Below are 13373 nucleotides of genomic sequence, written 5' to 3' on the forward strand. Positions count from 1 at the left end.
TTTTGTATAAGTTTAAGAAAAAAAATTTGGCTTTATCCAAAAAGTTGCCTAATTATGTTTCGAATATTTCAAGTGTGCAAAGTTGCTTGAATGACCCATGTCTTTACACCCACAACGTTTCAGTACTATCTGAGATGGTGCTGCCAACGGCCAGTCGAGTTGGCAGTGTATGTTTACATGTTGCAGTGAACGATCTCTGCATATGCAGATCTAGCGACCGATTTACGTGCGATTCCCTCCTCTTCTGTTGACTTTGACCTTTCGATTCACTCGTCTCTGTCCCTCGTCGATACATGCCATCGATGTTGCTCCTTTTTGGCGGTACGAGTAGGTTAGCACCCAAATGGGCCGAACAAATGAATGGAAAAATGAGAATGTTTTCAATTTTCATCAATTCAAACCTTTTACAGACTAGGAGATTGAAATGGATAAAACATGTATTATGTATAGAGATGCCAATGTCAATTGAACTACATTATTTGTACATTATCAAATACAAATTAAACGGTTCAGTTCACTTTACCTCCCAATCGATTCTCGTAGAATGATTCCTAGATTTGGGGATGTAGAATAACATCGTTCAGAACAACTAAAAAATTGGTTTTGTATAACAACAGAAAGCAAAACTTAGCAACTTCCTTCAAACAAATTGATCGGTCATATATTCAACTTTAATTTAGTAGACTTTCAGAAACAGAATTTGTGATTGTAATACATACAGGGTTTTCCAACTTTAAATTCCGAAAGTAAATTGAAATAAAACACACTTAGAATTCGAATTTCGATGAAACTTTTATTTCAAATAAAAGTTTGGTTTATGCCATTATGTGTGAAATACAACATCATTCAAATGTCCACCTAGGGTTTCCTCGCACACCTTGATCCGGAACAGGTAATTTTCGATGACTTTTCGGCACATATGGGGCGGTATCTCGGTCATAACTTCACGAATGTTGTCTTTCAAATGTTCAAGAGTTTGCGGAGAGTTGGCATAGACACGGTCTTTCACATAACCCCACAAAAAAAAGTCTAGCGGGTTCAAATCGCATGATCTGGACGGCCAATTGGCATCACCAAAACGCGAAATTATGCGTCCCTCAAATTTCGTTCGCAATATGGTCATGTTCGGTCGTGTTGTGTGGCACGTGGCGCCATCCTGCTGAAACCACATGTCATCCGTATCCATATCTTCAATTTGTGGCAAAAAAAAATCGGTTAACATGCGGCCATAGCGCTCACCATTCATAGTTACCGTCTCGCCGTCCTCATTTTCAAAGAAATACGGCCCGATGACTCCACCAGACCATAATGCGCACCAAACAGTGACTTTTGGCACGTGTGGATTCACGTGTGAATTTTCTGAGCCCCATATACGGAAATTTTGGGTGTTCACATAGCCACCAAGCTCGAAATGTGCCTCATCGCTGATGAAAATTTGATGCGAAAATTCAGCATTTTGCTGCTGTTGTTCGTTCATCCTATCGACGTATGCCCGACGCATTCCATGGTCACCATGCTCTAATTTTTGTACCAGTTGGACTTTATATGGATGTAGGTGCAAGTCCAAATGCAAAATTCGCCTCAATGATGTGTTTGACAAGCCCAATTGTTGAGCACGCCGTGGAATCGAAACATTCGGGTCATCCTCCACACTGGCAGCAACAGCATCAATATTTTCGGCCGAACGCACATTACGATAATGCACAGGTTTCACAATATCCACTACGGATCCAGTTTGTTCGAATTTACGCACTACATTAGCGATTCTGTGCTCTGTAGGCCGTCCATGCCTACCAAAATCCGTCCGTAATGCTCGAAAAACATTTGCCGGTTTTTCATCATTTTGATAGTATAATTTAACAAAATTAACACGTTGTGCGATGCTAAAACGATCCATATTGTAAAATGGCAGACATTCAACTAACGATATGACGCTTTGCTTGACAGCTATGTCAAACGGTTGTCAGCGCAGGGCTGTATACTTTCGGAAGCCCGAAATGGAAAACCCTGTATATGAGAAAAGTAAAAACAATCGATGTAAATTACGAAATACTTCGTCGAAATACTGCCTCCTCAGGTTATTCTCACTAATTAAATAATTATGTGAGTTTCAAAGTTTAAAAACAAAATAAATAAATCAGATAACCTAATAACAATGGTAGTAAATTGTCAACATGAATGATACATTCTTGAATAAACCGACATAAGTATCAATGTGGTGTATAAAGGTTATCGGTAAAAAAGGTAACTCTGAATATCTGACATATCAGTCTTATAAAAAGTAACAAATCAAAAAACATAGTATTCGTATTGCCAATTTGAACTAATCGCAACACATACCGTTCATACAGACAAAACAAATCGAATTTTGATCGCCTCAATCACCCAAGAAACTTTAAAAACCGCGAACTTACCTTGACTACACTAGACTTCTCGCATGGAATTCTCGTCAATAAAATGAAACTCTTCAGTAAAATGAAACAAACTTTTCGAAGTATAAATTTATTATTTTTAACATCTCTCTATATCGTTCCTCTTTTCATCTTATTTACATGATTTCGCGTACCCTTATCTACTCATCCCTATGGAGAAATCCTAAGACGCTGAAAAGCTGAGGGCTAGAATAATAAAGAATTTATTTCTTTGATAAAAACTTGAATATCCTTAGCAAAGTGTTCCCAATGCCATTCATGATTTTAATCCTATTACAAGTCAATTCTCACCCCTTCGTTTAAAAGTTCTTTCGGTCACTCGTCTCGACACACACAAAAAAAACATAGACAGACAAAAGAAAAAGGACACTGAAAGGGCTCCGTTCAGTGAAATCCTTCTTCTTATGTCACACTAATTTAACACGGTTCTCGGAATATTTTACACTTTTTTTATCCCTGCGATGCCTTTGAAAAACAGTCCTCAAATGAACAACTTTTTTCTTGCTTGCTGCCAATGTTTTTTTTTTCATTTTTCCATTGCAGAATCCTTATTGATTAAAACGTATCAAACAATCGAGCTTCATTTTCTTTCGCACAGAATAATACAACATTCCATTCCTCGTCATCCACAGCAAATTACGCTCAATGTTTCATTCACCTCACGGACTTGAATGAACTTCGACTCTTTTCATCGTGCTTTTCGTGCATTTTTTTCACCACAATTGGTCGAAAATTAAAATATTCCCTGAATGTAATATGTATCTATTCGATGGTGTGCAATTGCACCGATAATTGGACTTTGATAAAAAAAAAAAAGTTTTCACGATTTTCGGGTAATTTATTACACACGTTCGATACGGCCACTCCTTTCGCAGCATCATCTCATTGAAATTGATCCGCCTCTGCATCCCGTTGCATTCCTGTCAAAAGAAAAAAGAAATAATGTGACATTTTAAAAATAATGATTTTCAATATAATTTACATCGATATGATTCGCGTGAGGATATCTTCTGATTGAAATTTCGGGAGCAGGATAAATTTCATTGACAAATGGTTAAAATTTTATAATGCAATCAATTTTAAATAACATCACAAACCAATGAATAAAGCATTAACAGCAATTATACAGTTGGTCATGAGCATTCGGAACTTGTCGACCGAGTGATTTCTGTGAATTGATAGATACACAATGCTCACGCTGCAGGACAATACAGGATGTTTAATTTCAGTTTGGTAACCAAATGATCCCTTCCTTGGGGTTGACATCCAAGGGGTGGTGATGGAAGTGTTGTGCTCATTTCTCTAGCTCCTAGACCACCACCATACTCCAATTTGGTGGTAGTAGAAAGCTCTTCTAACTGCCTTCTTCTATTATTTACTGAAAATAATGGTTTATGAAGACGATGATTGTGGTCATCTTCCGAAGGCTTGTGCTGGACGATAATAATTAATTGTGAAACAGTATCAGTATGGAAAACGACTTAATTACTGGTTCTGTTGCTGACATAATTATTCCATTGAATGAGTGTTATCAACTTGCTCGAATGCTCGATGATGTTCATTATATACTCTCGCTTGAGTGACAAACTCAAATCTCATTTAAACCTCTGCTTTGTGGCTACTGTCTGTTCACTTTTGTAAAAAAAAACAAAAAAACACCACGGAAACGGGTTTAAACGCCTGAAGAGAGAAAATATAAAAATTAAAAATTGCTGTGGTGAGCATGTAAGAAAGGAGAAGCCATGTGGAGCATCCTTCAGAATCGTCTCGATAAGGGTTTTGAACCCTATAACAAAAGTTCGATTTATTTGACGGGATATCATAGCCTTAATCTACCATATATCAGGATTCACAACTGTATATGCCAGGGAAACTATTCCCCATAATAATATTAATTTAAAATCCCTTGTTTAGAGAATGTTGTTCGATAAACCATACCGATGCTGGCTCATAAAATTCTTCTACTTCTGACATTCTTATGCGTCTCTGTTTTGATCGATGGTAGAACATATTCGAACATATTAGTATAAAATCTCTGCCCAACCCCACAGCACAAAACGTAAGTTCAAACGTTCCAAGAAATTAATGTTAATACCATCGTAATCTCCGCCCAACACAATAGTCTATAGTTCAGTAAAATCCGGTAGAAGTTTTCACTGCTATCAGGAGAAGAATTTACTGAAAAGTTGCGCGTGCTGATGCCTACGCATCTGTGATAATTGAGAAAATATGAAGCGTAAAATGATTCTGCCCAGCAGCCAGACGAACTTCTGGCTTCACATACCTCGGCAAATTGTAAAAGGCGAAAGGCGACGATGGAATTCATTTAGCTGCAATATAACAACGACAACAAGTTTCTAGTGCTGGTTGTTGGGAAATAATCGTTCCAAACTGTATCACTAATGAGTGCACGAGCTCATTTCTACGAGGGAGAAGGAGTAGAAATAAGCGAGAAATTTGCACACGCCATTATGAGAACTATTTTGAGATAACCACTGATATGATGCAGGTGTCGCTGGACCTTTCAATGATTAACTTTCAGAATGTGAGTGTGGTTACGGGCTATTTATAAACAAAGGGAAACCTACACGAACGTTTGGAGATTATAAAACTGTTCAGCCAATTAACTCAAGGAGATATTTATATAAAACTAGCTGACTCTGAAAAACTTCGTCTCGCCCAAAATGGTTTTTTGCTAAAGATGCTGTCAAACATTCACGTTTTCTTACTAATAGGAATTCCAAATGAAATCGACAAATGACACAACATGAGTATTCTTGATTCGAATGAAAGTTTGTATTCCGTTTGGGTTGGAGGAAATATGAGTTTCCGACAGAATTTGGGAATTCTTTGACTAAAGTGTAACTTTTGAAAAGGGCGTACCGATTTTAGTATGAGAAATCTTTGATAATTTATATCTCAAAAACTATGAGTCCTACCGAAATAGTGTCTTAGAAGGAGTGATGTCCAAACGTGAAAAAAATAAACACTGAGAAAAAAAATTTGATGGGTTGCATCTAAGACACGACCGCTTAGGACGTAGGACTACGCAACCTTTTTTTGAAATTTGTTGGTTTATCATTTCGGACATTATTTGCGAATACGTCGAAATTTCATGAATAACTCTCTAGTAAAAATTTCCGGTGACTCTGAAAATGTTTAACGGCTTGCGTGGTTGTGTAGGATTATTTCAAGAAGCAAAGATTATTTCTTACCTTCGCGAGAACAATACACTCATTGGCCATATGTCGCAATTTGTTTCTATATATCAATGCACGCATTGCACTGAGTATTTAACGAGAGGCATCTTCCGTGCATCACCATTCAACAAGCATCAAACAAGCGTCCAACAGATGCACACAGTTGGAGCGATAAAAATGAAACATCGAGAGAATTACCGTTATGGAAAATCGTTCCTCGACTTTCGGTCAAACCTTCAACAAAGCTAGGAGCTTGTTGCATCAGAACGGAGCCGATGCGCTAGATAAATACGAATGGCAACTAAAATTATCGAAGGTGTGCTAATCACATGCACAGGAAATGATCAAGTTCTAAGTTTCGTGCAACGAAAACAAGCAACATACATGAAGCCAAACGCAATTATTCTCATTTCGCTATCCCCCTTCGTTGTTTCTATTCTAGGGGCTTCATAAGTTGCCCGTTATTGAAAGCTCTGTTCGGGAAAGCATACAAATAGACAGAACAAACGTATTGGGAAATGGGGATACTCCCAATTTTCATCAATTTAAACCATATACAGACTATGGGATTGTAATGTATAGCATATCAAACAAATCTTCCGATTGGATTGGTATGTAAATCGTTAAAATACGCTCGCAGCAAAAATAGTTATTAACGTTAACTTAATTTCATTAAAACGTAACCTATTTTCTGATTTAGCACCCTCAATGTAAGACGTAGTCCTACGTCAAAAATAGTACTTTTTGTGTTTACAAAAAAAAACCTTAATTTGCAAATGCAATTTTGATCATGGCTGATTTTGTATAAGGACGTATTCAAAATTATTGACCTGATGAGAATGCATTAACCTGCAGTGGATGAAATATTACATATAGTTGTTCATGTAAAACCACATACAAATTCCTTTTATTTCATACTACTTTTCTTAAATGAATACGATTTCGCAAAGAACTGAAATTTCGTAAATTTTTGAATATTTATATCTTTACTAGCTGACCCGGCAAACTTCGTCCTGCCCAAAATTGATTTTTCGTTATCACATCCACGTTTTCTTACTAAGCGCACGTTCAGGGGTCCAATCGCAGAACTGTTCATTGATTGATCTTCTAATCTACCCTTCAAAATTATGTTTTACTATAAAATAGTACTACTACCAAAACTCGACATTATAATATCAGATTATTTTCAGATTTTTTTTTTTTTAAATAATAATGTTTCTCCGTTACATGGAAGAAAATATGATAGAATGAAGACCCGAATGGGACAATTCCTTTCTCGAGTTTTGCTCTTATCAACACAATCGGGGATCCCTTTTTATTTATATAGATAGAATACGACAAAAGAGTGCGTTTTATCACATTAAAATCCATTTCCACTTTCGAACGAAGATCAATTTCGGACTATCAAACCACTATATGAACAATTATTGCATCCTAAAACCTCCGTATGCCTAATTTGGTTTCATTTGCTTTATTAATTATCGAGTAGTGCAGAAATTTGTGCTTCATTTGTATGGTAGCCCCCCCTAAGAGAGGGGGCGGAGTATCTAACCACCATAGAATCATTTATTGCGCCCTAAAACCTCCACATTCCAAATTTCGTTTCATTTGCTTAATTATTTCTCGAGTAATGTAGAAATTTGTGTTTCATTTGTATGACAGCCCCCGCAATTCCGCTCATATATTATTCGATTGGGTGGATTGATGGCAATTGGGAAGATTGAGGTCTTTTCCAATGTAATTGATCCCATTGTCACGGGGGACAACTGAAACACCCTTGACTATAGTGGCACCTTACCAAATCTGACCAAAACTTCACTTGACATCCCTGCAGGCACTCTCCCTTATACATTTTAGAGCCCATTGTCGTGTTTGTGACGAAAACCTTGGTTTTCTGTCAACAGCTGCGAATCTCTTACAATCGAGAATCGAGGTACAAGTGATCTTTTCGCCTCTACATTTTGATTCATCGTCCTGTTTGTTTGTTTGCAGGCACATAAATGACGATAACCTTCTTGCATATGGATTCTCCGGATATGGACTTTGATTAATGTTGTGTTTGTGGTGATGTCGTAGTCCGAAGGTTTGCGTTAATTATCGCAATACCTTCAAACTCAGCCTTAGCTTCGTACGTTCCACTCCTCTGATCAATCATAACAACACTTTTTTCCTGTTGGGTGTGATCCACGGTGTCCATTATTTTGAACTATTGTGGTATATCCCTTTTTTATACTACACTTCAAGCTTATCTACTGCTTATTGATGGATGAGTAGACTGAAATCTATAGCGAGATAGGTGCCAATCAGGAATAACCTGTTTTTTTTATAAATTCGTTTATTTTTACAGGCTCAGTTGCATAAGTTTAAAGGAGCCGAAATCTTAAATATATTTTTAACACTATATATATGAACAATTTTCTTAAATCTATGTTTAGTAATGTGGGAAACCGATTACTCGCGGTGAACTCGAGATTAGAAGGGTGACATATTTTTCTCAGGAAAAGGATGGGGTATAAGGAAATTATTACAATGTTGATAATCACACACACTCAATTCTTAAATCTATTCGTACATCTATTGTGAATTTACATTTCATTCTCCTGTTTATAGCAAGCGGACCAATTACTCACAAAGGAAGAAATGGAGGGTATAAGGATATAAGGATAATCACACACGAACATCGATAGATTTAAGGAAAACATATATTTGGGACATGTAATCAAGGTCTAACCGAGCCAACACATCTCTCACCGGCACATTGGGCTGCCTTCCTCTAGCCCGAAGGGAGTTCTCTAAATTCGATCTGGCAACAAGATACACCTCACACGACCAAACAACGTGTTCGATGTCGTGGTAACCTCGGCCACAAACGCACATATTGCTGCCGGCCAGATTGAAACGAAAGAGTAGCGCGTCTAACGAACAATGATTGGACATGAGTCGGGAGAAGGTGCGAATAAAGTCCCGACTCAAGTCCAGACTTTTGAACCATGGTTTGAGGCTAACCTTAGGGATAATCGAGTGGAGCCACCGGCCCAATTCACCTTCGTTCCATTTGCGTTGCCAGTTAGCGATGGTATTTTTACGGACTAAAGAGTAAAATTCATTGAAGGCGATTTGACGCTGATAAATATCGCCTTCAATCGCACCCACCTTTGCTAATGAGTCAGCCCTCTCATTACCCGGAATTGAGCAATGTGAAGGGACCCAGACAAAGGTGATGACATAACAGCGTCTGGATAAAGCACTCAAATTTTCTCGTATTCTCTCAAGGAAGTACGGCGAGTGCTTTTCCGGCCTCACTGAACGGATAGCTTCGACAGAGCTAAGACTATCCGTTACAATGTAATAGTGTTCAACAGGTCGTGAGGCGACGCTGTCCAGCGCCCAGTGTATCGCTGCCAACTCAGCAATATACACTGAGCAAGGAAACTGAAGACTATGGGAGGTGCTGAAAATTTTGTTGAACACTCCAAATCCTGTGAACTCGTTTATAGTGGACCCATCAGTAAAGTACATATTATCACAATTGATACCCCATACCTTGCATCGAAGATCGTTGGAGCGATCCTCGATCGTTGATAATCTGAATATTCATGGATATCTTGCTTCATGGACAGATCAAAATGTACAGAGGAATTGATGTAGTCAGGAAAACAAACACGGTTGGGAATATACGAAGAAGGATCAACCTGCATGGAGATGAATTTATGATATGGGCTCATGAATCCAGAGTGAGAATTTAGCTCGATCAGCTGCTCAAAATTTCCGATCACCAATGGGTTCATAACCTTACACCGGATGAGGAACCGAAGAGATAATAAATTGAAGCGATCTTTTAGTGGGAGTACGCCTGCCAAAACCTCGAGGCTCATGGTATGCGTTGAGGGCATACATTCCAACGCAATACGGAGACAAAGATACTGAATTCGCTCTAGTTTAATTAAGTGTGTTTTGGCAGCTGATTGAAAACAGAAACTGCCATACTTCATCACTGAGAGAATAGTTGTTCGATACAACATTATAAGATCTTCGGGATGGGCTCCCCACCAGGTGCCGGTAATTGTACGGAGAAAGTTTATTCTTTGTTGACATTTTTTACTCAGATACCTAATATGGGCCCCCCAAGTACATTTGGAGTCGAACCAGACCCCAAGATACTTGAATGACATAGCATGAGTGATCGGTTTACCCAAAAGTTGAAGCTTTGGTTTTGCTGGTCTATGCTTCCTAGAAAAAACCACCATCTCTGTTTTCTCCGTGGAGAATTCGATCCCTAGCCCAATGGCCCAGGTTGAAAAATTGTTCAAAGTATCTTGTAAGGGTTTTTGCAGGTCGAATTCATTTGATCCTAGGACAGACACCACTCCATCATCTGCAAGTTGTCTTAGGCTGCAATTTTGTGTAAGGCAATTGTCGATGTCGCTTACATAGAAGTTGTACAAAAGGGGGCTTAAACATGAGCCCTGGGGGAGGCCCATGTAAGAGACCCGACTTACTGCCGAATCTCCGTGAGAAAAGTTCGAATGTTTCTCACAAAGCAAGTTATATAACATATTATTCAATAGAGGCGGCAGACCCCGAGAGTGTAATTTGTCTGACAAAACCTCTATTGAAACAGAATCAAAGGCCCCCTTTATGTCCAAGAATACTGAAGCCATTTGTTTTTTTTCGGCGTAAGCCATTTGAATTTCTGAAGAAAGCAACGCAAGACAATCATTCGTCCCCTTGCCCCTGCGGAACCCATAATGTGTATCTGAGAGTAGGCCATTCGTTTCAACCCATCGATCAAGACGAAACAAGATCATTTTCTCCAACAATTTCCGTATACAAGACAGCATTGCTATTGGGCGGTACGAATTGAAGTCGGACGCGGGTTTTCCGGGTTTTTGAATAGCTATAACTCGTACTTGTCTCCAATCATCTGGAAAAATATTATGTTCCAGAAACCGATTGAATAAATTCAACAAGCGATGTTTCGCCACATCAGGGAGGTTTTTCAGCAAGTTGAACTTAATTCTATCCGATCCCGGAGCAGAATTGTTACATGAAAGGAGAGCAAGAGAGAATTCTACCATCGAAAACTCGGAATCAAGATCGCACCTATCTTGTGGTATATCTCGAACAATTTTTTTCACAGGAGCGGAATCAGGACAAACCTTCCGTGCAAAATTAAAAATCCATCGATGTGAATATTCTTCGCTTTCATTTGTTGAAGAGCGATCTCTCATGTTTCGAGCCACTTTCCATAATTTTTTCATTGGCGTTTCTCGTGATAAACCTCCCACGAAATTTCGCCAATAAGCACGTTTTTTCCCTTTGATCAAGTTTTTAAATTGATTTTCAAGGTCCATATACGATTGAAAATTTTCAATGGTTCCACGTTTCCGAAAAGCTTTGAATGCGTTCGATTTATCCTGATAAAACTTGGAACATTGGCTATCCCACCATTGATTGGGAGGCCTTCGACGAATAGTGGAGCCTGGGATGGGTTTCGTTTGATCACGAACCGCGCTGTCATAGATCAAACGAGAAAGGAAGTTATACTCCTCCAATGGAGGTAAACCATCTCTGGAATTGATGGCTAGAGCAATCGCGTCCGCATATTTTTTCCAGTCAATGTGTCTTGTGAGGTCATATGCCATGTTTATAGATTCAGAAGAATTCGACCCAATGGTGATGGAAATTTTGATTGGCAAGTGATCACTACCGTTGGGGTCCTGGATTACATTCCACTTGCAATCTAACGATAGTGAATTCGAGCAAAGCGAGAGGTCAAGAGCACTTGGGTTAGCAGGAGGTTTAGGAACACGTGTTGTTTCCCCAGTATTCAAAACGGTCATATTGAAGCTGTTACAAAGGTCATATATCAACGATGAACGATTGTCGTCGTACTGTTCCCCCCAGGCAGTTCCGTGAGAGTTGAAGTCTCCCAAGATTAATCGTGGCTCAGGAAGGAATGAGCACATGTCAACAAGTTGCTTGCGGCTAACCGCAGCTCTCGGAGGCCAATACAAACTGACAATACAGAGGTCTTTTCCTCTGATGTTTGCATGACAAGCAACAGCTTCGATCCCTCCAATAGGTGGAAGGTCAATTCGAAAAAATGAGTGGCACTTATTGATCCCCAATAGCACCCCTCCGTATCTGTCATCACGGTCCAAGCGTATAATATTAAAATCGTGGAAAGAGAGATCATCTCGCGAAAGCCAAGTTTCGGACAGAGCAAAAACATCACAATTGAAGTTATGAATTAAAAATTTGAATGTATCCAATTTAGGGATAAGACTACGACAATTCCACTGAAAAACAGTGATATCTCCGACCTCTCTATCTAAATTAGACATCAAGAGAGATAATCATTGCAAGGAGGGGCCATGTTTGCATCAATTGCTGTAAAATTGTCTTTAATACTGGAAGCATTGAGATGACAAGGGTTCTGATGGAGTCGGAAACATTAAAACACTTGAAGATTTGATCCAAAAGGTCAGACAACTTTATAAATCCCGATTGGGAAGTTGAGCTGGACGGAAAAACAGGGACAGTTGGGGTTTTTGATGTCCCCTCGAGTGCTGGGTCGTTCGAAGGTGAACTATTCCCACGGAAGCCAGGAGGAACCTGGTTTTGCTTGTCCGCTGCACTCGATTTTTTAGGCATGCTAACAAAGGGTATAACCGGAGGGGCTTGTCCTTGAACTTTGGGAGTGGTCACATTTTTGCGCCGGGGATTCCCTTGGAAGATGTACGGTGTGCCCTCGTTAGCTGTATCCGCTTCCATTTCGTCAACTGGCAGCGAAGCGAAGACATTGTTTGCGGTTAAAGGTTGTTGCTGTTGGGCCAATGGAGAAGCGCCCTTTAAAATTTCCGCAAAAGTGCGCTTCGAGCGTTCCTTTAAAGAGCGCTTCTGCTTCTCCCAGCGACTCTTGTAAGTTTCACAAGCCGAGAGCACGTGCGGAGTTCCTCCGCAATATGGACACTTTTGCTCAATCGCACTGCAGGATTTGTCCACATGTTGCTCTCCGCAAGTGGCACAGCGCTCCTTGTTTGCGCAGTAAGCTGCTGTGTGACCAACTGACTTGCATTTCAGGCAAGTCATGGGCTTTGGCACGAAGAGTCGCAGCGGTAGCCTCAATATGTCCACCATAACGTAGTCAGGAAGGGCGGAGCCAGCAAAAGTGACTCTAAACGAGTCGGACGGCGTAAATTTCGATTCTTTCCCTTCCTGGGAGACTTTGCCGAGTTGTCGGCATTCTAAGATTTTAACCTTAATCAAAGGCAGCTTTTTAAATCTTGTACATCTCCTTCCATAATTGATTTGCACGTCAGACCCGTTTCGGTTATCACCCCCGAGATTTCTACGTCATGGGAAGGCACGTAGACACGATATTCCAGGGTAAACTTCTGGTCGACGACAATACCGTTTGCGTCTTTCCGATCAGCTACGACAACACGCAGTTTGGTCGGTCTAACCTTCGAAATTTCTGTCACGGAGGAGTATCTTGCCAGATCTTTCATGATCTGAATAACATTAAGTGCTTTTCCGTTTGGCTTAGGCCTGAAGAAAACAACCCACGGACCAGTTCCAGGTGCATCTTCAGGATAGACCTTGACACGTGGAGAGAAGACTACAGGAGGAGAAGGAGATGACGAGGATTGAAGGGGATCGGGGACAACAGGATGGGGTGGCGAAATCTGAGCTGGGGTAGGAGCGAGGGGGGTTGGAGAGGAGGTATTTGCAGGTT

General features: G+C 39.9%; 1 protein-coding gene across 1 annotated transcript in view; it reads right to left on the minus strand.

Annotated features, from left to right (window-relative positions):
• Window positions 1-2524: 2524 nt before the first annotated feature.
• The window catches only part of LOC129769320 (somatostatin receptor type 2-like), a 60299-nt gene continuing 49450 nt past the window's right edge, over window positions 2525-13373 (minus strand). Inside the window, exon 2 of the mRNA XM_055771493.1 lies at window positions 2525-3352. The gene's annotated coding sequence lies outside the window, so the exon portion shown is untranslated. The remainder of the gene's footprint in view (window positions 3353-13373) is intronic.

This window comes from Toxorhynchites rutilus, chromosome 2, assembly GCF_029784135.1.
Source record: "Toxorhynchites rutilus septentrionalis strain SRP chromosome 2, ASM2978413v1, whole genome shotgun sequence".
Classification (NCBI taxonomy): Eukaryota; Metazoa; Arthropoda; class Insecta; order Diptera; family Culicidae; genus Toxorhynchites; species Toxorhynchites rutilus.